The sequence below is a fragment of the Zalophus californianus genome, chromosome 10, assembly GCF_009762305.2.
Source record: "Zalophus californianus isolate mZalCal1 chromosome 10, mZalCal1.pri.v2, whole genome shotgun sequence".
Taxonomy (NCBI): Eukaryota; Metazoa; Chordata; class Mammalia; order Carnivora; family Otariidae; genus Zalophus; species Zalophus californianus.
In genome coordinates, this window is record NC_045604.1 from 98,289,147 (window position 1) to 98,316,644 (window position 27,498).

Consider the following 27,498-nt stretch of genomic DNA (forward strand, 5'->3'; position numbering starts at 1 on the left):
AAGTTGTGAAATCCCTGGTTGACTTACAAAATATATTCTGTTGAATGGTGATGGAATAACAGGGGCTGCTTTACCTTGCTACCTTAAACAAGTAGAAAACTAGTATATTAAATCACAATTTGGAGACATTGGATAGTAGGCAACACAGGACTGTGATCAATGAAAGAAGAAAATGAACCCACAGAGCTCAGTGGTTACTCCAATTTCTTGTCTGGAGGTGGTTTTCAGGCTGCAGAGCAAAGCGGGGAACCCAAATAAAGCCAAGTGGTTTCATTAAGAAGATAGAGATGGGGGCTTGAGGGGGCAAAGGCAGCTATAATTTGCGGGGCACAATGTAAGAGAAGTTGCACGGAGAACTCGAGATGTGCAGGTGTGTACCCTTGAGTCTTGGTTGAGTACTGATCTTCACATGCACGAGAGGAAGAAACCACCTGAAGCCAGAGAAAGAACTCTACTGGAAAATAGGCTGGAACTCACACAAGTTTAGGAATAATCCGTGTTCTCCCCAGCCAGAGTATAAACAGGACATCAAAAAGGTATTGCCTTGGTAATAGAGCTAAGTTAGAATCTCTAATGTAAAGGCTGCTCTGGATCTGCCCTAAGAAAGCATAAAAGCAAACCTGATGATTCCAAGAAACTTAATCGTATGCCAGAACAAAATCATGCACTATTTAAGGGAATATAGCAAAATCCAGCACCCCAAACATAAAATTCACAATGTCTGGCATCCAGTTAAAAAATTACCAGGCATGCAAAGAACCAGGAAAATATGACCTATAATTAGAAAATAATCTGAAAAATTAAAAAAAGGAAATAGACCCAGAGATGATGGAATTAACAAATAAGTTCATGAAAGCAGCTCTTTTAAATATGCTTTATATGTTCAGGCAGGTAGAGGAAATGGTTAACATAATGGAGAGAGAAATGGAAGATATAAAAAAGACCTCAGGGTGCCTGAGTGACTCAGTCGGTTAAGTGTCTGCCTTCTGCTCAGGCCTGGGATTTGAGCCCCCCATCGGGCTCCCTGCTCAGTGGAGAGTCTGCTTCTCCTTCTAAGTAAAATCTTAAAAAATAAAAAAACAAACCTCCATATAACTTTCAGAGATGTAAATGAAGTGAAAAATACACTCAAGGGATTAGCAGATGAGGCACAGCAGATCAGTGAACTTGAAGATGTAACAATAGAAACTTCAAAATGCAAGAGAAGAGATGAGGAAAATTAATAGATCATCAGTGTCTAGAACAGAGACAGTAGTCAGGAACAAGGACAGTCTAACATATGTGTATTGGAGCCCAGAAAAGAGGGAGAGAGGAGAACAAAAGACATTTTTAAGAATAATGACCAGAAAATTTCCAAATTTGATGAAAATTGCAAACCCACAGATTCAAGAAGCACAACAAATCCCAAGGAGAATTTACATATAAAGAAAACTATATCAAGATACATCATAATCAAATTGCTGACCCCCCCAGTGATAGAGCAAAATCTCAAAAGCAGGCAGAGAAAAAAGACACATGATATAGAGTAACAAGAATGTCAGCAGATTTATCAGAAATACAGCAAATCAAAAGACAATGGAGAGACATCTTTAAAGTGCTTTAAAAAAGTCAGCCTAGTAATCTTTATCTTGGAAAATACTTTCCAGAAATGGGAGTGAAATAAAGACTTTTTGAACAAACTCATGCTGAGAGCATGAGTCGCCAGCAGACCTATACAACAATTGTTAAAGGAAGTTATTCAGGCAAAAGGAAGATCATTTAAGATGCATATCTGGATCTTTACAGAGGATTGAAAAGTAGTGGAAGTGGTAAATGTGGGGGTAAATATAAAGACATTTATTTCCCATCCATTATGGACTGATATGTTTACAAAATGAATTATTAAAAAATAAATGAAAACACATGCTAAATACAAGCTCAAGTAGTTTAGTTAAATGACAAAAATCACATTTTAATATAATCAGTAAAATAATATGAAGAATTATAAAGCCTATGCATGTATAGTCAATTACTATGGTAAATTTCTCTATTACACTCTTAACTTTAGGTTATTTTGTAATCATATCTAAAGTTATGAAGTAGTGGGGCGCCTCACTCCCTCAGTCAATGGAGCATGTGACTCTTGATCTCGGGTTTGTGAGTTCAGGCCTCACATTGGGTGTAGAGATTACTTTAAAAAAAAATAAAGTTATGAAATAGCAATTGGGTATTTTAAACACCTAACTTAACACCTTGACAAAACATTGTCTTATCAATATTTAGAGTTTTAATGTGACAAATGAGCTTACGTCTTGCTTATTAATTTATCTAGGTTGGATTGAAGGTAGCACTACTTTCAGATGATGACATTATAGTTAAACTTGCTATGCTTTGATTTAATAATACTGTACAGAAAATGTTGAGTTATATTGGGATTCTAGAAGAGATCTTTTTTTTAAATAGTAATCTCTATTTATTTTTTAAAGATTTTATTTATTTTTTGGGGCGAGTGCTTAGCACTTTTTTTTTTTTTAAGATTTTATTTATTTATTTGACAGAGAGAGACACAGAGAGGGAACACAAGCAGGGGGAGTGGGAGAGGGAGAAGCAGGCTACCTGCCCAGCAGGGAGCCTGATGTGGGGCTTGATCCCAGGACCCTGGGTTCATGACCTGAGCTGAAGGCAGATGCCTAACGACTCAGCCACCCAAGCGCCCCTAGAAGAAGAGATCTTAAAAGCAATTTCATCAAGCTCAGGATATTCATTTAGAATTTAACCAAAAAGAAGTGGTGCCATAGTCCCAAATGTATCCTTTATCTTTCCAACGGTGGCCAATTCCAACAGTTTAAGCTGTAAATGGTTAAGTTATCTTTAAATGAAAGAATTGGATTCAGTTCTATTACATTTCCTATCTGTGGATCTCATTTGGATGGAAAATTAAATTTGAAGGAGTTCTGTTACATTTATAAATTATATGGTGGTAACTGTAGAAACTGTTCTTCCAAGCAAACTTTTGTTTTCCCCTTTAATCTTACCTGCCGTTGAAAAACATGTTGCATTTCCATTCTTAATGCCTTAAGAGCATTAAAAGTACTGAAGATATACACAACTTGGTTATCCAATTCACATCTTTGAAAAGTTGGAACCAAACTTGTTTTTTATCTCACAGAAACACTAAGAGTTTTTTTGTAATTTCAACTTCCCCTCAGGAGCCTTTGTTTTAACATTAACATTGTTTTAACATTAATCCATTAGTAATCATTTATAAGATATGGCTTTATTATTACATAATAAAGAGAATAACCTTTAATTCTTTAACATTTATATTTTCATGATTTTTATTAGGATACTAAACATGCTATTGAGTTCAACTGACTTTTTGTAACACAATTTTGTCAACGAAAGCAGCTCTGTGTTGATTTACTTTCTGATGCTCCTCCATCTGGGAAATTACTCCAGAACATTGTTCTCTGCAAAACTCCAGACCACTTTTGTTGACAGTGTAATTCTTAATCGTTTTTATCCAGTTCAAAGCTGATTGTGTTTGCTAGCTATAAAACTGAGAACAAGAATTCTTTCTTTATATCTTTATATATCTTTATATCACTCTCATATTCAAATAACATATTTGCAATATCTGTGCACTTGTCAAGGTGCAATGAAAAATATTCTGCAAGTATGGTTTTGTAAATTGGTTCTTCCAGATCATGAGTTTCTAAATGTGGTCATCTGTGCTAGCTTTGGAAAGTACAGGTTTACCCAATATTTCTAAGCAAAGTATTTTTGATGTAGTTATTCTCTTGTTTCTTAACAATTGTATTTACAATTTTAGTATTAACAGTACAAAATGCTAAGATAGGAAGCCTGTAAAACAAACATTTATGGCTGAAATACTGCATATCTTCTTGTTAGCCATTTAAATTCAGTGTTCTTTCTTTCAAATAATTCTTTTGGTTTTGAACTCATTTTTGTTTGCATTTTGTATATAAATACTCCTGAAATTTAGATGGTTTTGTTGCTCCATTAACCAGTATATTCTACAGTTAATATGTTGTGATGTTAGCATTTCCCTATCAATTATGGCTACAAAAACGAACTCATTATTCAAGGGATCATACTCTTGAGTGAAAGTAGGCCTCTGAGTCTTCATCTGTTCAGAATCAATCACATCCTTCATCCTCATTCAGTTTACTCCTGGTGCATTCAGAAAAGGTGTGTCTTCTCCACTAAAAAGATGCTGAAAAATCCATTGAAGCTTGTTTGTCCACATGTAAATTAGGTTAAAATAATATAGATTTCACTTCTAATTTAGTGAATTATGTTAAATTATAAAATAATAAGCAGGGTTGATTAAGATGAAAACGTTCATAAAATTAACTAGGTATAAAAATGAATAAGCCGGTGCGTTTCCTCAGATTTTTATACACCTTTAGGTAGCTGACAAGATAGCCGTAAAATACCACATGTAACTTGATTCTGTGCCATGTGCAACTCAACACATGAGTTTGACAGCACTTGGATCTGTCTATATTCTGTTCAAAAAAGACAAACCCACTGATGCGCTTTGATGTCATGGCAGGGTCACACTTCTATGAAAGTTTCTAAGTGTGTACTTTCAGTTTCTGAACTGATCTCAACATGGATCCATAAGAGAGTTCATAGACCGTGACTGGTTTGTGATCCATGCTTTGAATGTCAGATGATTGTATCACCCCCTATAAAGTTGTAGGCTTTATATGCACTAGTACTTAAGTCTATAGGAAATAACCAGTTTCACTGCATCTTTTAAAAGGATTTGATACCTATTATGTGACACAACGGAGCACATTACACACTATTGAGTTATAATTACATTATAAGATAATACTAAGGTAAAAAATGCCTGTTAGAAACTGACTTATATTAATCATCATTACATTTTACTTTTCAAATATTTGACAATGCATTCATGAAACAATGTGCAGGCGTTTAGTTTTAACTGAAATTTCAGAATATTTAAAGTGTTCTTAAATGTTTGTGAGGTGTGAATTTGCTAATGTAACTTATTAGTGATTGTGGAGCTGTAGAGCATTGTTTCTTCTTCAAGAAGCCATCAAAAACCACATCCCATGTGGTATAACTTGTGACTCTTTCCAAGATCACAGTGCTTACAGCTGATACTTTCCAGTGCACAAGTATCCCCATGTTTCTGAACTGGCTCCACTGGGTACTTGATTGATGAGAATAACCCAGCATTTTATTATGAAAATTTTCAAACACACAGAAAAGTTCAAAGAATTTTATGGAGTGCCTGTATATCCACCACCTAGATTCTCCCATTAACGTTTTGCTATACAGGCATTATTACATGACTATACAGATATCCACCTCTCTAGCCAACCATCACTGAAAAAAACCCTGAATACTTTAGCATGCATATCATTAACTAGAGTTCATTATGTGTTTACAGTTTGTTTTCTTTTGAGCTAAAATATTACGCTGCAACACACAGATAGTAAGAGTATGTTCTCTGGTTTTGACATAAATGCATACACCTTTGTAAGCCAAAACTCTGTGAAGATACAGGGGACATTTGACCATGTGGAGGTATTTTTGGCTATCCCAGCTGGGGTAGTACTGACATCTAGTGGGTAGAGTCTGGTCACAATTCTTTGTCAGTAGGGCCGCTTCCCAGAAATCCTGATGTAGAACATTACTATAACCTCAGGAAGTTTATCCTGCCTCTTGCCAGTCAATCCCCCAACCTTCCAGAGGTATCCATTGCTATGATTTTTTTTTCTACTATAGTTTTGCTTGTTCTACTGTATCATATAAATTGGATCAAACATTACGTACTTCAAGGCAGTCTTGCCTAATAAAGGAAACATTGCATATAAGTCTTCAGGGAAGGCAAAATTTTTCCCATTAATTATAAAAGAAATCTCTTGTAAGGTGACACATAAAGGACACAGATATATAGACAATGTTTTCAGCAACATTACTATAGCAAACAAAGTAAAGGCATTCATATGACTGTTTCCTTTAGAAATTACCCAGATGTGGGGCACCTGGGTGGCTCAGTTGGTTAAGCGGCTGACTCTTGATTTCGGCTCAGGCCATGATCTCAGGGTCCTGGTATCGAGCCCCGAGTCAGGCTCCGTGCTCAACGTGGAGTCTGCTTGAGATTCTCTCATCCTCCACCCCTGCCCCCACTTGCATGTGCTCTCTCTCTCTCTCAAATGAATAAATAAAAATCTTTAAAAAAAAGAAATTACCAAGATGTAATGCCAACATGAAACTCAGTGCAAGCAATTCTACATACAAGAGATAGTATTGTTCAAAGGCATAGATTTCTGATGGTCCAGGTTGATGTCCAGTTAATACCCATCAAAATGAATGGTTGGAATGATCTTCAAACCAAACCCTCAACAAAGGGTACTTTTCTCCCCCGGGATTTGATAAGCTATGTACGGCATCCATTTCAAGGTATATATAGAGGACAGGTAACGTGGTGCCAACTAAGAAGTCTACCAACTCTGGAGAACAAATAAGAGGAAACTTGCCTTCCCTTAATGTTGGCTATGCATTTTTTGCCGTTGGAGGTGCTATTTGAGAAGAAGATTCTTTAAAAACAAAAACAAACGTAGTTGTGGTTTCACTCCAACTGAAGTTCAAGTCCCCAGAGTTCAACAACACTTTCTCATCTGTCACAGCTCGGATGGCTAACAGTCATATGGTTATTAGTCATTGATAGACGAATTGATGCATTTGTCAAAGGCTACTTGGTGATGTCATTCAATCTCATGATTTTAGATACCACCCATATGCTGACAACTCCCAAATTTTTATCTCCAGCTTAAACCGAAAACTCATAATCCAACTGCCTACCTGACATCTCCACTTGGATACATAAAGGGCGGGTTTGAATGATGTGTCCAAAACTGAATGCTCCCTGAATTCTCTGTCTCCCTGAAGCCTTCTCTTTGCCAGCTCAGAAAATAACTTGTTTTCAGCTGCTCAAGTTGAAACCTTGGCATCATCTTAGACTATTTTCCTGTCTGTCTCACAGCATCCAGTTTGTGAGCAAGTCCTTCACGGCTCTACCTTCAAAATTTATGCTGGGTCTAACCATTTCTCACCACCTCCACTTCTGTCATCTGGTCCAAGCCACCATAATCTTTTTCTGGATTACTGCAGTAGCCTCATAACTGGACTCCTGATTTCCACCTTTCTCTCTTATAGACTGTTTTCAACACTACAGCCAGAGTGATCCTTTGTAAAATATAAACAGTGGCCACACCCACAAATTATCTCCCTATTTTGTTCCGAGTAAAAGCCAAAGTCCTAATAATGGGCTAAACACCCGGTATGATCTGCTGAGACCCTTGCCCCGATGTTTCTTGACTTTGTCTCCTATTGATCTCCCCTTCCTGGATACGCTTACTTTGTTCCATCCATGCTTTCTGATTGTTCTTCAAACCTGGTTTGCTTTTTTTTTTTTTTAAAGATTTTGTTTATTTATTTGACAGAGACACAGCGAGAGAGGGAACATAAGCAGGGGGAGTGGGAGAGGGAGAAGCAGGCTTCCCGTGGAGCAGGGAGCCCGATGTAGGGCTCAATCCCAGGACCCTGGGGTCATGACCGGAGCCGAAGGCAGACGCCTAACGACTGAGCCACCCAGGCGCCCCAAAACCTGGTTTGCTTTCTTACCTCAGTAAAACCTTCCCTGACCACCTGACTTTAAATTTTAAATGTAAAGTTCAAGTTGCAGTTTTTCAGTTTTACACTCACCTTTCCCTGCTTTGTCTGTCCCCATCTGACATAGTATATATTTTATTTGTTTGCTTGTCTCTCCTTCCATGAGAATGTAAACTCCATGAGGGTATAGAATTTTGTCTGTTTTGCTTATTGTATTCTGAGCACCTAAGACTGGCTCATGGTGGGCACTCAGTATTTGTGGAATAAATGATTATCAAGTTCCTACCTTACCACATACTGTACACTGTGCTAGCCTGTGGGTAGACACAGTGAGTGAGCCCGCTCCTCATGGAACATAGACTCGTACAGGAGACACAGAAATAACACAGAAATGTATGTACAGAATCAAAGAAAAGCTCTCAAGAAAGGAGCTTGGTTGTTTGAGAGTAAAAAAACGTAGGAAGCTGACAGGCAGGGTGGGGAGGCTCTTCCTGGTCAAGGGTCAAAAGCTGGGACCTGAAAAATGAATGTTAAGTACCTTCTATAAGTGGTGTGCCTTTTCTCATTGAAATTTTTTCTCTTACTTAAATTAAAGATGGGTCTTTCTAGGAATTGATTCCATTTATTGTTTGATTTCTGCCATTATACTTGTTTCTATTTCATTGACCATTTGTATTTATTTCTTTTACTTTGGGGAGATAATTTAATTTGCTATTATCTTTCTAACTTGCTGAGATTGATATGTAGATCACTAATGCATGTGTTTATGGTTAGAAATTCCCTCTACACATAGTGTTAGATAAATCCCACAAGTATTGATAGCAGTATTTTTAGCAGATATTTTAATAGACCTTTCACGTGGTTAATTTAATTACTGATATATTTGGATTTAAAAATAACATCTCACAACTTCTATTTCTCCCACTAGTTCTGTGTTCATTTTTCTTTCTCTTCTTGATTAATCAAACAATTGTGGTTTTTGGTTTGGGGAGGGTTTTTTTTGGCTAGTCTGTGAATGAAACCTCCGTTAAAAACCCAGAAGGACTGGGTTTGGAGAGCTGTTGGGGCTTGCAACTGACCTCTGAAGTTGGGGGTGGAGGCAGTCTTGTAGGCCTGAGCCCTTAACCTATGGAATCTGATGCTATCTCCAGGTAGATAGTGACGGTATTGAGTTGAATTCTCAGCTTGCTGGTGTCCAAGAATTGCTTGGTTTTGTGGGGGATGGGAAGCCCCCTGCCCCACATTGGAATTGGAAATACCAACATCAAAAAGACCTGCCCATTCTTTGAAGTCATGGTTCATCACTAGCTTAATTGCCAAATTTAGAAGGTACTTTTTACTTTGTATTTTACTAATCTTTTCCTCGGGATTTGATACTGAATACTGTTTTCTTTCTTAAATTCTCTCTCATTCACTCCTCTACTCCCTCCTGGTTCTCCTACTGCTCTAGCCAGTTTTCAGTCACCCCCATGGATTCCTTCTCTATAATCTTTTTTTCTTAAAACTCTCCCTGAGCCATCTTATTCATGGCTGTGGTTTTTAGAACCACACTGCTAAGTCCACATTTTAGACCCATTTATAAATTTTTAGATTTTTATTATGGGCTGCTTATTAAAACATAACTATCTGTGTGGCTCAGAGATACGTGTAAACTCAGTATGTCAAAGCAACTCGGTCATCCACTGTTCTTCCTCTCGTGGGGCCTGGCCTCATGAATGACCTCACCATTTACCTAGTCATTGTCCCTTCATAATTCAGTTACCAAATCTGTTGATTTTTCTTCCTGAATTTCTTTTGAATCCATCTTTTTGGCTCTTAGTCCTAGTTCAGACCTTCACATTTCACCTGAACTGAGTAGTCTCCTAACTGGTCTTACTCTTTCAATTCTGACCTCCTTGAGCAATCTCTGATGTTTACCAATGCCACAGTTACTTGTCAACCCTCAGGCAGAAGTAAGCTCTCTCCATTTAGATACATAGCTGCTTTACACTATTACTTAGTGTTTCTATTTTCCCTATTCGTTAAAGAGGAAGTTTCTTGGGGGTAGACACTCTGATTCATGTATTCTTATGGCCAACTTCACAATTCCTATCTACTGCTTCATACACCACCACCTTGGCACATAGGTATTTGATAAAATGTGAGAAAGTGCATTTTAGATTTCCAGGCTTTTATGCATGTGTTTATCTCTACATCCTCAGGAAACCCTAAGGAAATTAAAATAAAGGAATAAAAGAATTTTATAAAACCACAAGGGCAGAAAGAAGAGGAAAGTAGACACAGCTGTAAGAATACTAGCAGCTAAGCATCTTCATCCCTACCCCTACCTGTAGCAGCAGGGGACTGGTGGATTTTTTTTTTTCTACAGATTTTTTTTTTCCCCAGAAAAAATATGTACAGATACTGACATTCAGGGACCCTTGATGATATGATTAGCTCTTTGCCTAATTATCTACCTATGATAACATTTAATGTTGACAAACCGCATCTAGTAATCGAAAATCCATTCTACTTTTTGAATTTAATTAATTTAAACTTACATACAGCGAAGTTCACTATTTGGTTTACAGATTGTTGAGTTTAAACAGATGTGTACAGCCAGGTAGCCACCAATCCTGTCGGCATCAGAAGAGATCCACTTTGTGATCCAGCCTTCCTCCATCCCTAAAACCTGGCAGGCATTTATCTATTCTGTCTTTGTACTTTTGCCTTTTACAGAATATCATTTAGGGCGCCTGGGTGGCTCAGTTGGTTAAGCGACTGCCTTCGGCTCAGGTCATGATCCTGGAGTCCCGGGATCGAGTCCCGCATCGGGCTCCCTGCTGAGCAGGGAGCCTGCTTCTCCTTCTGACCCTCCTCCCTCTCGTGCTCTAGCTCATTCTCTCTCTCTTAGATAAATAAATAAAATATTTTAAAAAAAGAATATCATTTAAATGAATTTTATAGTATCCAGTCTTTGAGTCTGGCTTTGTTAACTTATTATAATGTATTTGCAGTTTCGTCCATGTTGTTGCATATATCAATAGTCTTTTCATTTTACTATTGAGTGATATTCCATTGTATGTACCAGTTTGTTCATCCATTTACCTGCTGAAGGACAATTGAGTTGTTTCTAATTTCTGTCAATTACAAATAAAGTTACTATAAACATTTGCAAACAGATTTTTGAGTGAGTGTGTAAGTGTTCATTTCTCATGGTTAAACAGGTGGGATTGCTGGGTCATTTAACACATGTATGTTTAACGCATAAGAAACTGATAATTTGTTTTCCAAAATAGCTGTACCATTTTGCATGAGCATCAACAATGTATGAATTCCAGTTGCTTCACATCCTCACCAGCATTTAGATGTGTGTATGTTTGGTCTTGTTATATTATGTTTATTTGCCATTCTGGTAGGTATGTAGTTGTATGTCATTGGATTTTTAATTTGCATTTCTCTCATTACTGAGCATCTTTCCAGGTACTTATGTACCATCTTTATATACCTGGTGATGTGCTCATTTAAATCATTTGCTTTGTCCTTTTAAATTGAGTTTTGTTTTCTTATGCTAGAGTTTTTAGTGATTTTATATATTCTGGATAAAAGTTCTTTGCCTGGGCGCCTGGGTGGCTCAGATGGTTAAGCGTCTGCCTTCGGCTCAGGTCATGATCCCAGGGTCCTGGGATCGAGTCCTGCATCGGGCTCCCTGCTCAGCAAGGAGCCTGCTTCTCCCTCTGCTTCTCTCTCTCTCTCTGTCTCTCATGAATAAATAAATAAAATCTTTAAAAAAAAATTTTTTTTAAAAGTTCTTTACCTGGTACGTAATTTTCAAGTATTTTCTCCCAACCTCTAGCTTATCTTTTCATTTTCTTAACAGTTTCTTCACACAGCAAATATTTTAAGTTTTGAAGTCCACTTCTCTATTGTGAATTGTGTTTGAGGTATGAGGTATGGGTCAAGTTCGCTCTTTCTTTTGCATATCCATGTTTAATTATTCCAACACCATTTGTTGAAGACGTTTTTCTTCATTAAGTTGTTTTTGTACTTTCGTTCAAAACATCACTTGTGTCTGAGCTCTGTATTCTACTCTGTTGATCTGTGGTCTGTCCTTTTGCCAATGCTGTCTTGAGTAATGTAGCTCTAGAATATCTTTTTTCCCCTATTTTATTGATTTATTAAGATTTATTTATTTATTTGAGAGAGAGAGAGAGAGAGCAAGTGGAGCGGAGGGGCAGAAGGAGAGAGAAACTCAAGCAGACTCCATGCTGATCAGGGAGCCCGATGCAGGGCTCCATCTCATGACCCTGAGATCATGACCAGAGCCGAAACCAAGAGTCAGACACTTAACCGACTGCACCACCCAGGCATCCCATAGAATATCTTGTAATTAGTATGTATTTCCCAACTGTATTCTTTTTCAAAAATGCTTTGGCTTTTCTAGTTCCTTTACTTTTCTGTATAAATTTTTGTCACTATCTACAAAAAATTCCTACTGGTATTTTGATTAGAATTGCATTGAATAAGGGACACTTGGGTGGCTCCGTCGGTTAAGCATCTGCCCTTGGCTCAGGTCATGATCTCAGGGTTCTGGGATCGAGTCCGGCATGGGGCTCCTTGCTCAGTGAGGAGCCTGCTTCTTCCCCTGCCTGCCACTCTCCCTGCTTGTGCTCACTCTTCCTCTCTCTCTCTCTTTCTCTCTCTCTTCTTCTGACAAATAAATAAATAGAATATTTTTTTAAAAAAAGAATTGCATTGAATGAATCTATAGATCAGTCTGAGGAGAATTAATATCGTATCCATATTGAATCTTCCAGTCTATGATCACAGTATCTTTCTCCATCTATATAGGTCTTCTTTGACTGATTTTATCAATGTTTCATAGTTTTCAGCATACAGATACATTATTTCGTTATATTTATATCTATGTATTTTCTTTATTTGTGTGTGTACACATTATTATAAATCATGCTCCAAAATTTTTATTTCCAATAACTCATTGCGACTGTGTGGAAATACAGGTGATTTTTATGTGTTGACCTTGTGTTGTGTGACCTTATAAATTCACTTACCTATTAATTCTAGCTTTTTTTAATAGATTTCTTGTATGGAAATGAATGAAGACCACCTAAATGAGAATAAGTAGGGCATCAGCCACCATTACTTGCATTTGGCAGACTCAAAAGGGAATCTAAAAGGAGACTATAAAAGCTTTTTAATGAAAAAAGGGAAAGCTTCAGGTTGTCCTAATTGGAAGTTGTTGGCATGGGGAAGCTGGATGCTGGCCTGACTAGAAGTGGGGCATCCTATGTGAATGGTTAAGGGAGCTTATTTAACTTTCTCTTGTTGGTCCTAAATTGGAAGTGAGGGCAAAAATTAGGGAAGCTGGCAGTTATTGATCAAGTCCTGGCTGTTTGGAACCAATCGATCACTACAGAAGTTGTGGTTTGGCTTCCTGAGCTAGTTGCTACGGAGGTTGTAAGTCAGTTTTGTTTTTGTATATCAACTGGCTCTTGTCTCTGTATATCTGTCCTCTCACTTAGGATTCTGTGTAGACAATCATGTGGCCTGCAGATAGAATTTTATGTCTTCTTTTCTAATCTGCGTGACTTTGGTTTATTTTCTTCCCTTATTGTACTGGCTAGGACTTCTGTACAGTGTTGAATAGGAGTGGTGAGAGCAGACATCGTTGTTTTTGTTCCTGATTTAGAGAACTTAAGGTCTTTCCTTGTTGAATGTGATATTAGCTGTAGGTTTTTTTGTAGATAAACTTTATCAGATCAAAGAAAATCCCTTCTCTAACTAGTTTGCTGAGCATTTCCGAAAATCATCAGTGGCTAGTCTGTTTTAGCAAATGCATTATCTGCATCTGTTGAGATCATCATGTAGTTTTTCTTCTTTTGTCTGTTAATATGATGAATCACATTGGTAGATTTTTGAACCAGCCTTGATTTTCAGAATTAATCCCATTTGGTCATGATACATTATCCCTTATATATATTGCTGGATTTGATTTATAATATTTTGTTGAGGATTTTTGGGTCTGTTTTCATCAGTGATTCTGGTCTGTAGTGTTTTTCTTGTTTCTTTTTGTTTTTGTTTGTCTTGTAATGGTTTTGTCTGGTTTTGATGTCAGGGTAATGCTTGCCTTAAAAATTAATTGAGATGAGAAGTGTTCTATTCTTTCTGTTTTCCAGAAGCGATTGTGTAGGATTGATATTATTCCTTCTCTATTTGGTAGAATTTGCCAACGAAACCATCTAGACCTGGAGTTTTTGTTTTGGGGAAAGAAAGTTTTAGTATTTGAATTTCAAAGTATTGAACTATTTGTAAGTTGTCAAATTTATGTGCATAGAGTTGTTTGTAGTAGTCTCTTATCCTTTTAATGTCTATACCTGTCTGTAATGATATCCTCTCTTCCATATCTGATATTGATACTTTGTGTATTCTCTCTTTTTCCCTTTGTCAACTGTAGCTGGTGGTTTATCAGTTTTTTTGATCAGAGAATCAGCTTTTGATTTCATTTACTTTTCTTGTTTTTCTGTTTTAAATTTCATTGATTTTTTGCTCTAATCTTAGTTTTTTCCCTTTCTTCTTTTAATCCTATAAATTTCCCTCTAAGCACTACTTTAGCTGGATACTACTACTTTTGATATGTTATATTTTCATTTGGTCCAAAGTATTTTTTAATTTCCTTGAGACTTCTTCAACCTGTGGATCTTTTTTTTTAGAAGTGTGTTAATTTCCAAATAATTGGGAGAATTTTTCAGGTATCTTTCTATACTGATTTCTACTCTAATTACCGTTATGGTCAGAGGATATACTTTCTATGGATTCAATTATTTTAAATATGTTAAGGTTTGTTTATAACATATTTATGTTTTGTTTACAATTTGGTTTATCCTGGTGAATGTTCTATGTGTATTTGAAAAGAACATGTATTCTGTTATTGTTGGGTGGAGTGTTCTGTAAATGTCAGATCAGGTTGGTTGATTGTTCTTTTTAGATTGTCTATATCCTTTCTGATTTTCTGTTTGTTCAGTCAATTACTGAGAGATTTGTTGAAGTCTCTAATTACAGATTTATTTATCTCTCATTATAATTCTGTCACTGTTTGCTTCATTTATTTTGGAGTTCTCTTGTTAGATGCTTATACATTTAGGATTGTTTTGTCATCTTGGTTAAGTGACCCTTTTAACATTATATAATGTCTCTTTTTATACCCTGATAAATTCCCTTGTTCTGAAGACTACTTTTTCTTATGTTAATACAGCCACTCTAGTTTTTTGGCTTTTTTTTTTCCCTCATGGTAAAATATACATAACACAAACTTTAACATTTTAACCATTTTCTAGCTTGCTTTCTTTTGATTAGTGTTTGTATGGTATATCTTTTTTCATCTCTTTAGTTTTAACCTGTGTTATATTTAAGTGGTTTTCCTGTAGGCAGCATATACTTCATCCTTATTTGTTCTTAAATTCACTTTGACAATGTCTGTCTTTTAATTTGGGAGGGGGTGATTTTTTATTGAGGTATAACTGACATATAATATATTAGTTTCGGGTGTACAACATAATGATCTCTCTTTTAATTGATGTGTTCAGACACTTTTTTTTTTTAAAGATTTTATTTATTTGACAGAGAGAGACACAGCAAGAGAGGGAACACAAGCAGGGGGAGTGGGAGAGGGAGAAGCAGGCTTCCCGCGGAGCAGGGAGCCCAATGCAAGGCATGATCCCAGGACCCCGGGTTCATGACCTGAGCCGAAGGCAGACGCTTAACGACTGAGCCACCCAGGTGCCCCGTTCAGACACTTTTATACTTAAAATACTTAATACTTTTAATGGAATTATTGATATGTTTAAACTTAGGTCTACCATTTTTTTTTGTTTTGTTTTCTGTTTGTACTCCATTTTGCTCATCCATTCCCCATTTCATATCTTCTTTTGGATATCTGGATGTTTTTGTATTTCATTTTAACTTTAACTTTAACTCCCATTTTAACTTATCTATAGACTGTTTATATCTCTTTGAATTTTTAAATTTGAATTTTTTTAGGGGTTCTAAAGATTATGATATACATACATAACCTTTCATATTCTGTTTGGATTTTGTATTTAATAACTTCAAGGAGAATATGGAAATTTTACTAAACTAATAACACAGTATATGTTAACTAACCTCAGTATAAATAAAATCGAAAAATATTTTTTTAAAAAGTTTCTTAAAGCCTCATGAAGGAACAAAAACAGGTCATATTCAAGGGTCAGAGTGGCATCAGATTTTTCAAGGACAATGACTTTAAAAATTCTGAGGGGAAATTATTTTTAATTTATAATTACATACCCCCAAAACTACCAACCCAGTGTGATGGTAGAAGAAAGATATTTTTTGACTCAATGTCTCAGAAACGTTACCTCCAGTCTGTATTTTCTCAAGGAAGCTATTAGAAGATTGTTTCACGAAAACCAAGTGATTAACCAATGGGAAAAGGAAGATACTAAATCTAAGAAATAATGTTTGGTATAGAGAAGAGATTGGAAATCAGGATGACAGCTGTGTAGTTGGCCCAGACCATGGTTTGGACTGTATTTCTCTGTGACCTGCTGCATTCAGTGATCCAATTTGAAAATGGTAAAGAATTTGTGTAAAAAAATTTCTGGGTAAATACCAAAGATACCGTAAAAATGAGTTGAAAGTGCTTGCCTCTGAGGAAGATGACTCCAAGATCAAAGAACTGCAAGTTTTTGTCCTAAGTCTTGTAGTAATATCTGGCTTTAAAAAATGTTTATGTATAACTTTAGTAAAATTTAGAATCATGAAAACAAAAAAATGTTATGAAATTGAGTATACAGGTCTTAACACGAAGTTCCTCAGAAATTTTTATAATTGTAATCATAAGTATTTTTTTAACATAGAGCATTACCAGATACCATGCTAGGCCTAATACAAGTATTATTCCACTTATGTGCACTTTCCAGGATCCATTTTCCTTTTTTTTTTTTTTAAGATTTTATTTATTTATTTGACAGAGAGAGAGACAGCGAGAGAGGGAACACAAATAGGGGGAGTGGGAAAGGGAGAAGCAGGCTTTCCGCCAAGCAGGGAGCCTGATGCGGGGCTCAATCCCAGGACCCTGGGATCATGACCTGAGCTGAAGGCAGATGCTTAATGACTGAGCCACGCAGGTACTCCCTCATTTTTCGTTTTAAGTGGTTATGACCATTTTGGGTTCTTGAGCTGACGTGAAAAAATAGACCTTTCATCATGAAAAAATTTTAAGTTTTATTTAACATCTACTGTCCACAATGGCCTGAGAATGAGGCCCTTTCCTGGTACAAGCCGGTCATTTCCACAAAAAGAACTTTGACAAAGATTTTATAAGCCCAAACATTAACTTCTTTGTTTCTATGATTTTTATGTCCATTGTTATTTAACTTTACCATCTGGATCAATGCACATATTTATATGGTAATTTTTTTCTCTGAAAAGTTCTTACTGAATTGATGATGTATCATAATCCATGAATTTAGAATGGCCCATTCTTTCACTTATCCCTTGCTAGGCAGGTAGCAAACTTACCTGACTGATCAGTTTACAAGAAGGAACTGAGCATCTGTGGATCAGACCCTTCTGGATTTCTTCTTTGGGATTTATCTACCTGAACAAAGATGCATCCAAGACTAAACTTAAAAAAAAAAAAAGTGGTTAAAAAAAACCTACGTAATATAAAATTTACCATCTTAACCATTTTTAGTGTATAGTTCAGGAATGTTAAATGTTAAATATGTTAAATACCAAAGAAAAAAGCAAATTATTTCCAATATATAAATAAGCAAGTAAATAAAGGCAATCAGAAGTTTAAACTTGTGAATATATTTTTCTGTTTAAGTTTGTAAAAGCATGTTTACCATATTTGTCCTGTTGTAGCTATTATTAAAGAAGACATTTCAGGGGCTGATGCTGGAGGTATAAATCAGCATAAAATTGTGCTCAACAATACAATAGTTTTTAAGATGCTTATGCTACTTAAGTCACTTCTCTCTTTTTAGTTAATCCTATGGAAATAATGTAATTGCAGACCGACGCTGTGCACAATATATTCGTTTAATGTTGTATAATCATGAGAAGTAGAAATAGCCTGATGTTCACCAACAGTGATATCTGCCATTAATTATAGTATGTCCATAAAATAGAAAACAAAATGTTTAAGATCAAATGTAAAATGTTTTAATAAAGTATGCCAATGTTTGTGGAAGAAAAAAAAGCTTTATATAAAGGCATGCTATATCCAAACCATTGGGCCTAGTAGATACAATGCTAGAAAGCAGAATGTCTTGTGTATACATGTCTACTTTTTTTTTTTTTAAAGATGTATTTATTTATTTGAGAGAGAGAGAATGAGAGAGAGAGAGTACATGAGAGGGGGGAGGGTCAGAGGGAGAAGCAGGCTCCCTTACTGAGCAGGGAGCCCGATGTGGGACTCGATCCCGGGACTCCGGGATCATGACCTGAGCCGAAGGCAGTCGCTTAACCAACTGAGCCACCCAGGCGCCCCCATGTCTACTTTTTTTTGACGTTAGGCCACTACATAATTTTTTCCTTTTCTTTTTTTTTAATTTAAATTCAATTAACCGACATATGGTACATCATTAGTTCCAGATGTAGTGTTCAATAATTCATCAGTTGCATATAACACCCAGTGCTCATTATATCACATGCCCTCCTTAATGCCCATCACCCAGTTACTCCATCCCTCACCCATCTCCCCTCCAACAACCCTCAGTTTGTTTCCTAGAGTTAAGAGTCTCATAGTTTGTCTCCCTCTCTGATTTCTTCCCATTTAGTTTTTCCTCCCTTCCCCTGTGATCCTCCGCACTATTTCTTATATTCCACATATGAGTGAAATCATATGGTAACTATCTTCCTCTCATTGACTTATTTTGCTCAGCATAATACCCTCCAGTTCCATCCACATCGATGTAAATGGTAAGATTTCATCCTTTTTGATGGCTGAGTAATACTCCACTGTGTGTGTGTGTGTGTGTGTGTGTGTGTGTGTGTGTGTGTGTGTGTGTGTGTGTGTGTGTCTCTCTCTCTCTCTCTCTCTCTCTCTCTCTCTCTCTCTCTCTCTCTCACATCTTTATCCAGCCATCTGTTGATGGACATCTGAAGCCACTACATAGTTATTCTTAACACAGTTATTTCCCATAGCAGTGCTATGAATTGAGTACCTAATCATCTCCATTTTACAAATGAGGGGATTCAGAGTCCAAGGTTAAGTGACTTATCCAAAGCCACACAGCCTGTTAATAACAGAACCAAGTTTGTCTGACTCCAGAGCCCACACTCCTAGCACTGGGACTCTGGGTATCTGTCAGGAAGCTGGTCCACAATGGGTAGACCTTTCCTTTGTGGAAATTATATACTTAGTATTTTCCTTGAACATGCCAAATATTTTGTCATATCTGGTTCATAATGCACCCAACCATCTTTGGAAACCAACTGAATTTTTATTTCTGTTTGTTGCAGCTTATTTAGATTGGTTTGTTTATTTGTTTTCGGTAAAATGAACTTCTCAGAGTTTTATAACCATCAAACAGTGCAGTTTAAAATGTTTGAATAGATTTTTTATACCCATAGGCCATTACAAAATGCTCATACAATCTAAAAAGAAAATTATTGAGGCTCCTGGGTGGCTTAGCCGGTTAAGCGTCTGCCTCTTGATTTTGGCTCAGGTCATGATCTCAGGGTCCTGGGATTGAGCCCCCAGTTGGCCGCTCTGCTCAGCGGTGAGTCTGCTTGTCTCCCACTCCCTCTGCCCCTCCCCCAGCTAGGATGTGCACTCTCTCCCCCTCTCTTTCAAATAAATAAATAAATAAATAAATAAATAAATCTGTAAAAGTTAAAAAAAAATAAAATTAGCAAATTATAGGCAAAATATATGTCATAGATATTCTTTTCACTTAGACTTGAATTTAAATTTTTTTAAAGATCGTATTTATTTATTTGACAGAGGGAGACAGAGCGAGAGAGGGAACACAAGCAGGGGGAGTGGGAGGGGGAGAAGCAGGTTCCGCCGAGCAGGGAGCCCGACACAGCGCTTGATCCCAGGACCCTGGGATCAAGACCTGAGCTGAAGGCAGATGCTTAATGACTGAGTCACCCAGGCACCCCTTGAATTTAAATTTTTTAGAAAAAGAAAGAAAAGGAAAGAATTGTATAGAAGCAAGTAGCCAGTGATCTTAAATATTTGTAAGTGAAAGGAATATCTGTAAGTGATAGGTATAAGCCAGCATCTCAACAAATTCTCCCTCAGAGTAAGGAAAATATCAGGGAAGCTCATATTGTTATTTACGTCCTTTCTTTATTAATTTTGTATTCCTGAATGTTCTAGTCATTATATTAGGGCCTTGTAGATATTCCATGAGCAAAGAAATTGCAGTAAAATTTAAATCTGGTTGAGGGGGAGAGAGTGGAGTTGGAAAGACATTAAGGTTTGTCATTAATTTAAATGTGATTGATGAACTTGATATAGCATCTTTTTTTGCTGCTGTCATAAAAGTAATATTTGGTCATTAAAGAAAACTTACAAAATACAACAATGTAGAAGGGGGAAAAAGTACCCTTATTAAACTCTTCCTCACCGTTCAGAAACAGTTGATATTTGTGGTATTTATATTCTTCCTTAAAATAATTTCTTTTTTTTTTTTAAGATTTTATTTATTTATTTGTCAGACAGAGAGAGAGAGAGCACAAGCAGGGGGAGCAGCAGAGAGAACAGGCTGAGCAAGGGGCCCAGTGTGGGACTGGATCCCAGGACCTGGGATCATGACCTGAAGACAGACCCTTAACCGACTGAGCCACCCAGGCGTCCCCACAAATCTTTAACTGAGGTGAAATTTGTTTAAAATTAACCATTTAAAGTGTACATTCAGCCCACTGAGTACACTTGCAGTGTTGTGCAGCCATCACTTCCATCTAGTTCCAAAGAAAGCATTTTTAAAAATCTTTTTTTTTAAAGATCAGTTATTTATTTTTTAGAGAAAGCATGAGTGGGGGGAAGGGTCAAGGAAGAGGGAGAGAAGCAGACTCTCTACTGGGCGTGGAGCCAGATACAGGGCTCCGTCCCAGGACCCTGAGATCATGACCTGAGCCGAAATCAAGAGTTGGACACGTAACTGACTAAGCCACCCAGGTGCCCCTCAAACCATTTTCATTACCCACAAAGGAGATACCGTATGCATTAAGCAGTCGCTCCTCACTGCTCCCTCCCTAACCCCTGGCAACCACTAACCTATTTTCTGTCTCTGTGGATTTGCCTGTTCTGGACACGTCATAAAAATGGACTGATACAACATGTGACCTTCTGTGTCTGGCTTATTCCACTTATTAGCATAATGTTTTTGAGGTTCAACCACAATGTAGCATGTGTCAGTGCTTCATTCCTTTTTATGGCTGAATAATATTCTACTGTATGAATATACCATGTTTGTTTATCCATCAGTTGATGGACATTGAATTGTCTCCACCTTTTGGTTATTGTGACTAATGCTATGAACAAGTACTTGCACTTGCTTGAATACCTGTCTTCAGATCTTTGGAATGTATACCTAGGAATGGAATTGCTGGCTTATCTGGTAATTCTATGTTTAACTTTTTGAGGAACCGCCAAATCGCTTTCTGCAGTGGCTGCACCATTTTACCCACCAGCAGTGTACAAGGATTCCAATATCTCCATATCCTCACCAACATTTATTATTTTCCCTTTTTTTAATGTTATGGCCGTGAAATCTTTTGAAAATATATAACTATAATACATATTATTTGATTATTTCTTTTAAGGTTCCCCCTACTTTATCCCACCCCAATTTTTAAAAATTTTGTCTGAACTGTGATATGTTTTATTGGGAAATTGGTTGAAAGCAGTGATTTTCCAAACTACTTGATCTCAAGACTCCTTTATACTTTAATAATTATTGAGAACCCCAAGTTGTTTTTATTTATGTGTGTTATATCTTTGGTATTTACTGTATTAGAAATTAAAAACTGAGAAATTACTTGAATTATTTAAATGTGTTCATTCATTTAAAAATAATAGTAAACCCCATTACACGTTAACAAAATATTTTTATAAAAAATAACTTTTTCCAAACACACACACATGCAGATACACACAAGAGTGAAATGAATGGCATTGTTTCTCTCACCACAAATCTCTTTAATGTCTGCTGAAATTGAAGACTGTTGGATTCTCATATCCATCCGTGCATTTCAGTCTATGGCACTATTACATGTCTCTCATGTAGCCTTTGGAAAACTTCCTTATACGCTTAGGAGGGAATGAGTGAAAGAGGCAAATAATGTCTTAGATTTATCCTCAGGGACCTAGGAGACCAGAGTTGGAAAACTGTTGACTTTCATATTTGTTGTTTCTGGCAAAAATAGGAGTGTTTAGAAACCTTTGAATGATTTCTCATTCATACCATAGGGAAGTGGTGCTGGTTGTTTGTGCCCCCAAATACAAAATATTCAAGGAAGTTATTATTTGGGTCAAAGATGAACCTACCCAAAGCAGTCTACACATTTAATGCAATCCCTATCAAAATACCCAGAGCATTGTTCACAGAAATAGACAATTCTAGGGGCGCCTGGGTGGCGCAGTCAGTTTAGTGCCCTGACTCTTGGTTTCAGCTTAGGTCATGATCTCAGGGTCATGAGATCCAGCTTCATGTTAGGCTCCGAGTTCAGCAGGGAATCTGCTTGTGATTCTCTCTCTCCCTCTCCCTCTGCCCCACCCCACCTCCCCTGTTCGCACTCTCTCTCAACTAAATAAATAAATCTTTTAAAAAAAAAATCCTGAAATTTGTATGGAATCACAAAAGACCCCGAATAGCCAAAGACTCTTGAAAAAGAAAAAACTGGAGGTATCACAATTCCAGACTTCAAGTTATATTACAAAGCTGTAATAACCAAAACAGTATGGTACTAGATTAGCCACATAGATCAATGGAACAGAATAGAAAACCCAGAAATAAGCCCACAATTACATGGTCAGTCTTCCACAAAGGAAGAAAGAATATAAAATGGGGAAAAGTTTCTTCAAGAAATGGTGTTGGGAACACGGGACAGCTACCTGCAAAAGAACGAAACTGGACCACTTTCTAACACCATACACAAAAGTCAATTCAAAATGGGTTAAAGACCCAAATGTGACACCTGAAACCAAAACCTTAGAAGGGAACACAGGCAGTAACTTCTCTGACATTGGCTGTGGCAACATTTTTCTAGATATGTCTTCTGAGGCAAGGGAAATAAAAGCAAAAACTATTGGGACTTCATCAAAATAAAAAGCTTCTGCACAGCAAAGGAGTCAACAAAACTAAAAGGCAACCTACAGAATGAGAGAAGATATTTGCAAGTTATCTACCCAATAAATGGTTAGTATCCAAAATATATAAAGAACTTGGAAAATTCAACACCCAAGGAACAAATAATCCAATTAAAAACTGGGTAGAAGACATGAACAGACATTTCTCCAAAGAAGACATACAGATGGCTAACAGGTACATGAGGATGCTCATCATCAGTCATCAGGGGACTGCAAATCAAAACTACAATGAGAGATCACCTCACACCTGTCAGAATGGCTAAAACAAAAAACAAGAAACAACAACTTTGGGTGAGGGTGTGGGGAAAAAAGAACCTCTTGCACTGTTGGCGGGAATGCAAACTGGTGCAGGCACTCTGGAAAACAGTATGGAGGTTCCTCAAAAAGTTAAAAATAGAACTACCCTGGGCCACGTGGGTGGCTCAGTAGGTTGAGCATCCGACTCGGTTTCAGCTCAGGTTATGATCCCAGGGTCCTGGGATCAAGCCCTGCGTCAGGCTCCACGCTCAGGACAGAGTCTGCATTCTCTGCTTCTCCCCCAACTCACGCAAGTGTGCACTCTGTCTCACTCTCAAATTTTAAAATTTATTTTGAGAGAGAGTATGAGCAGGGTTAGGAGCAGAGAGAGAAGCAGACTCCCTGCTGAGCACGGAGCCTGATGCAGGGCTCAATCCCAGGACCCCAGGATCATGACCTGACCAAAGGCAGATGCTTTACTGACTGAGCCACTCAGGCACCCCTAAAAATCTTTGTAAAAAGATTAAAAAAAAAAAGAACTGCCCTATGATCCAGCAATCGCACTATTGGGTATCTACCCAAAGAATACAAAAATACAAAAACTTTGGGTAGATACCCAGTAGTGCGATTGCTGGATCATAGTACCTCGCTAGCCAGGTACTTGATGCTTGTGGTGAAGAAGAGTGTGGATTGATGAGAAGGAACTAACAATTTACTGGGGAGATGGAAGCACTCTGTATGGAAGCACTCTATATGGAATGTTTGTTCGATTGTTTATGAAAGGTACTTAAACTCTCCTTTCACACTGTTGGGTAAGTATCCCAGAATTAGTGTACCAGGACTACTCAGATGTATCCAGGATTACTCAGGTGTTCCATTCATCAAAATTACAGAAAAGTTAAGATTTGTGCATTAAGGGGCGCCTGGGTGCCTCAGTCGGTTAAGCGACTGCCTTCGGCTCAGGTCATGATCCTGGAGTCCCGGGATCAAGTCCCGCATCGGGCTCCCTGCTCAGCAGGGAGTCTGCTTCTCCCTCTGACCCTCCCCCCTCTCATGCTCTCTATCTCATTCTCTCTCTCAAATAAATAAATAAAATCTTTAAAAAAAAAAAGATTTGTGCATTAAATGTATATAAATTTTGCCTTAAAAAATAGCAAAATAGGGGCACCTGGGTGGCTCAGTCGTTAAGCGTCTGCCTTCGGCTCAGGTCATGATACCGGGGTCCCGGGATCCAGCCCTGCATCGGGCTCCCTGCTCCGCTGGAGGCCTGCTTCTCCCTCTCCCACTCCCCCTGCTTGTGTTCCCTCTCTCGCTGTGTCTCTCTCTGTCAAATAAATAAATAAAATCTTAAAAATATATTAACAAAATAATCCTTGAGTGGTGAGTGGGTAGAGGTGGAAATGAAATAAGAAAGTTGCGATTTCGAAGCTAGGTGATAGTACATGAGGTTATTACACTGTTCTGTTAACTTTGTGTATTTACATTTAAAGCTTTCCACAATGTTTTTTGTTGTTACTGTTTTTTGTTTGTTTGTTTGTTTGTTTTTTGGGCAGCAAAGCAAGGTTTATTGACTGCTAGCAAAGTGATAGTACAAAGCTCCCAAGGACGGAGGGGTCCGGAAGGGGTTGCCTCACAACGTTTTTTTAAAGCAACATTCTAGTGTACCGTATTAGAAAGTCATAAGATACTAGTATTCAGAAATCACCCCTGAAACTAATAATACACTATATGTTAAGAAATCAAGAAATAGCCATGTTAGCATATTATTTAAAAATGTGGAATTAATGGGCACTTGGGTGGCTCAGTCGTTAAGCATCTGCCTTCCGCTCAGGTCATGATCCCAGGGTCCTGGGATCGAGCCCCACATCGCATCGGGCTCCCTGCTCAACAGGAAGCCTGCTTCTCCCTCTCCCACTCCCCCTGCTTGTGTTTCCTCTCTCGCTGTCTCTGTCAAATAAATAAATAAAATCTTAAAAAAAATAAAAAATTAAAATGTGGAATTAAATAGGGAAAAAAGGTTAAAAGATAGCATAATGGTTGTCTCTGGGGGGTCAGAACTGTGTGTGGAGAGGGCTGAAGTACGGGATGTCTATTTTGTAAGACTGTCGGTGTTATTTAGTTTTTAGACCTTATGCATGTATTACTTAGATAAAACGATATATTCTGTGGATTTCTGCATTGTTTTCAAGGAAAATATCAACATAATCCTGTGTGAATAATTAGACACAGACCAGTGCTTGGAATATATAAAAATTCTTTTTGCCCATGATGATTTTGGCAGTATGCCCAATTATTTCCATTGCCAAAGGTGGTGATTTACATTTGAATTCCTACTTCAGATGAGCAGGGCTAAGAAGTTTGATTGCATATAGTTTCTTCCTGTGTGCTCCTGCCCTCCTGCAGTTTGTTTTTTACACGGTAGTTAAGAGTGATCATAAATAAGCTTATATTACTCGCCTATTTAAAAGCTACTCAATATCTTCCCATTGCAATTAGGATAAAATTCAAGCTCTTTATCATGGCCTACAAAAGGCCATAAATGCTATAAACGATCGGGTGTTTGCCATTCTTCCCTAATCACTGTGTCAGCCTTGATGGCCTTCTTGCACAGTCATCGCTCATTCCTGCCTCAGGGCCTTTGTACTTGCCATTCCTCAAGAAATTGGCTGCTTTTCATCATTCAGGATTTAATTCAAAATGTCATTCCTGAAAAAGGCCATCTCTGACCATCTAGCTAGACAAGCTCCCTCCACCCCTTCTTCTAGAGCAATAGTAAAGTGTGGTCCTCAGACCAGAAGCATTGAGCTGGGAGCATTTGGTTTGGTTTGGTTTGGAAATGCAGAGTCTTAGGTCCTACCACAGACCTGCGAAAGGAAAACCTGGATTTTAATGAGACCCCAAGATGATTGTGTGCATTTTTAAATTTTCAGAAGCTCGGTCTAGAATGACTCTGCCCTCACCTTTCCTACGTATCTGTAACTTTGTCATTTGTTTACATGTTCACTGCTTCTCCTCCCTAAATTGAATAAAATCTCCACAAGGGCACCACCTTTTCTGATTTGTTCACTCCTGTATTCCAGCACTTGACCCATTATCTGCCCCTAGAACGTGCACAATTAAGTATTTGATGTGTAAAAGAATGCACAAATCTGATGGGAGATTATTTTGTGTTCCTCAAAGTGTATAACTGCACAATAAAAATCTTCAGGACTCTCACTCGCTTGTAAAATCGGGGTTACTGTTCCCTGCCAATATCATTATGAAGAAGTTTCACTCTTTCTTGGACACTACTATTAAACTCATGTGACAAATAAAGAATCACTTGTTTATCCTTGTTTTCAGGTAGTTTGTTTTCGAAACCAAAGTTTAGGTTTTATTGAGTGCTTCACTATGGACCTAAAACCATGACTGGTGTTTTCTTTCTTATTTTTGAAAAGCATTCTCATCAGAGTTAAAGTTATTTTCAAAGGTTTTCATCCAAAGTAAGGGTTAGTTTGATATTTGAGTCAAATTTTATTAAATCTGAAATAATCTTTTTTAAAAACGGGAAAATAAGATTCTGAAAATGTTAAGTGCAAAATTTGAAGTTAAACTGCAAACAAAAACTGATGGAGCAAATTGTGTATCAGTTTTTTACTCTTGAGGTATGATTCTAGGAAGGACCTATAGTTTCTGATATTGTTCTATTTTTAAAAAATATGTTCCTAAGATAATGTTTCCTATTGCATATCCTGGTGAAATTTGTCAGGAAGCAACATTTCAGTCCACATACTTTGTTATTTTATTTACTTACTTACTTATTTGTGTGTGTGAGAGCGTGAGCAGGGGGAGGCGACTCTGTGCTGAGTGGGGAGCCGGACGCAGGGCTTGATCCCATGACCCATGAGATCATGACCTGAGCCGAAACCAAGAGTCGTATGCTTCACCGACTGAGCCACCCAGGTGCCCCTCACTCCACACACTCTGAATGAAGAAATAAGGCAGCTTAAGCCAGTGGCTTTCAGCTGGGGGAGCTTTTGCCCCCTGGGGACATTTGGCAATGGCTGGAGACATTTTCGCTTGTCACAGCTGCTGGGGGAATACCCCTTCCATCTAGTGGGTAGAGCCCAGGGATACTGCTAACACCCTGTAATGCACCGAACAGCCCCCAACTGCAAAGAATTCTTTAGCCCAAAATGTCAGTGGTGCTCCTGGGAAGGGACTGGCTTAAAGTTGAGAGAGCCCTTCCTCTGCAA

General features: G+C 37.7%; 1 protein-coding gene across 1 annotated transcript in view; it reads left to right on the plus strand.

Annotated features, from left to right (window-relative positions):
• Nucleotides 1-27,498, plus strand: part of VKORC1L1 (vitamin K epoxide reductase complex subunit 1 like 1) — a 56,557-nt gene that overhangs the window by 23,343 nt on the left and 5,716 nt on the right. The window lies entirely within an intron of this gene.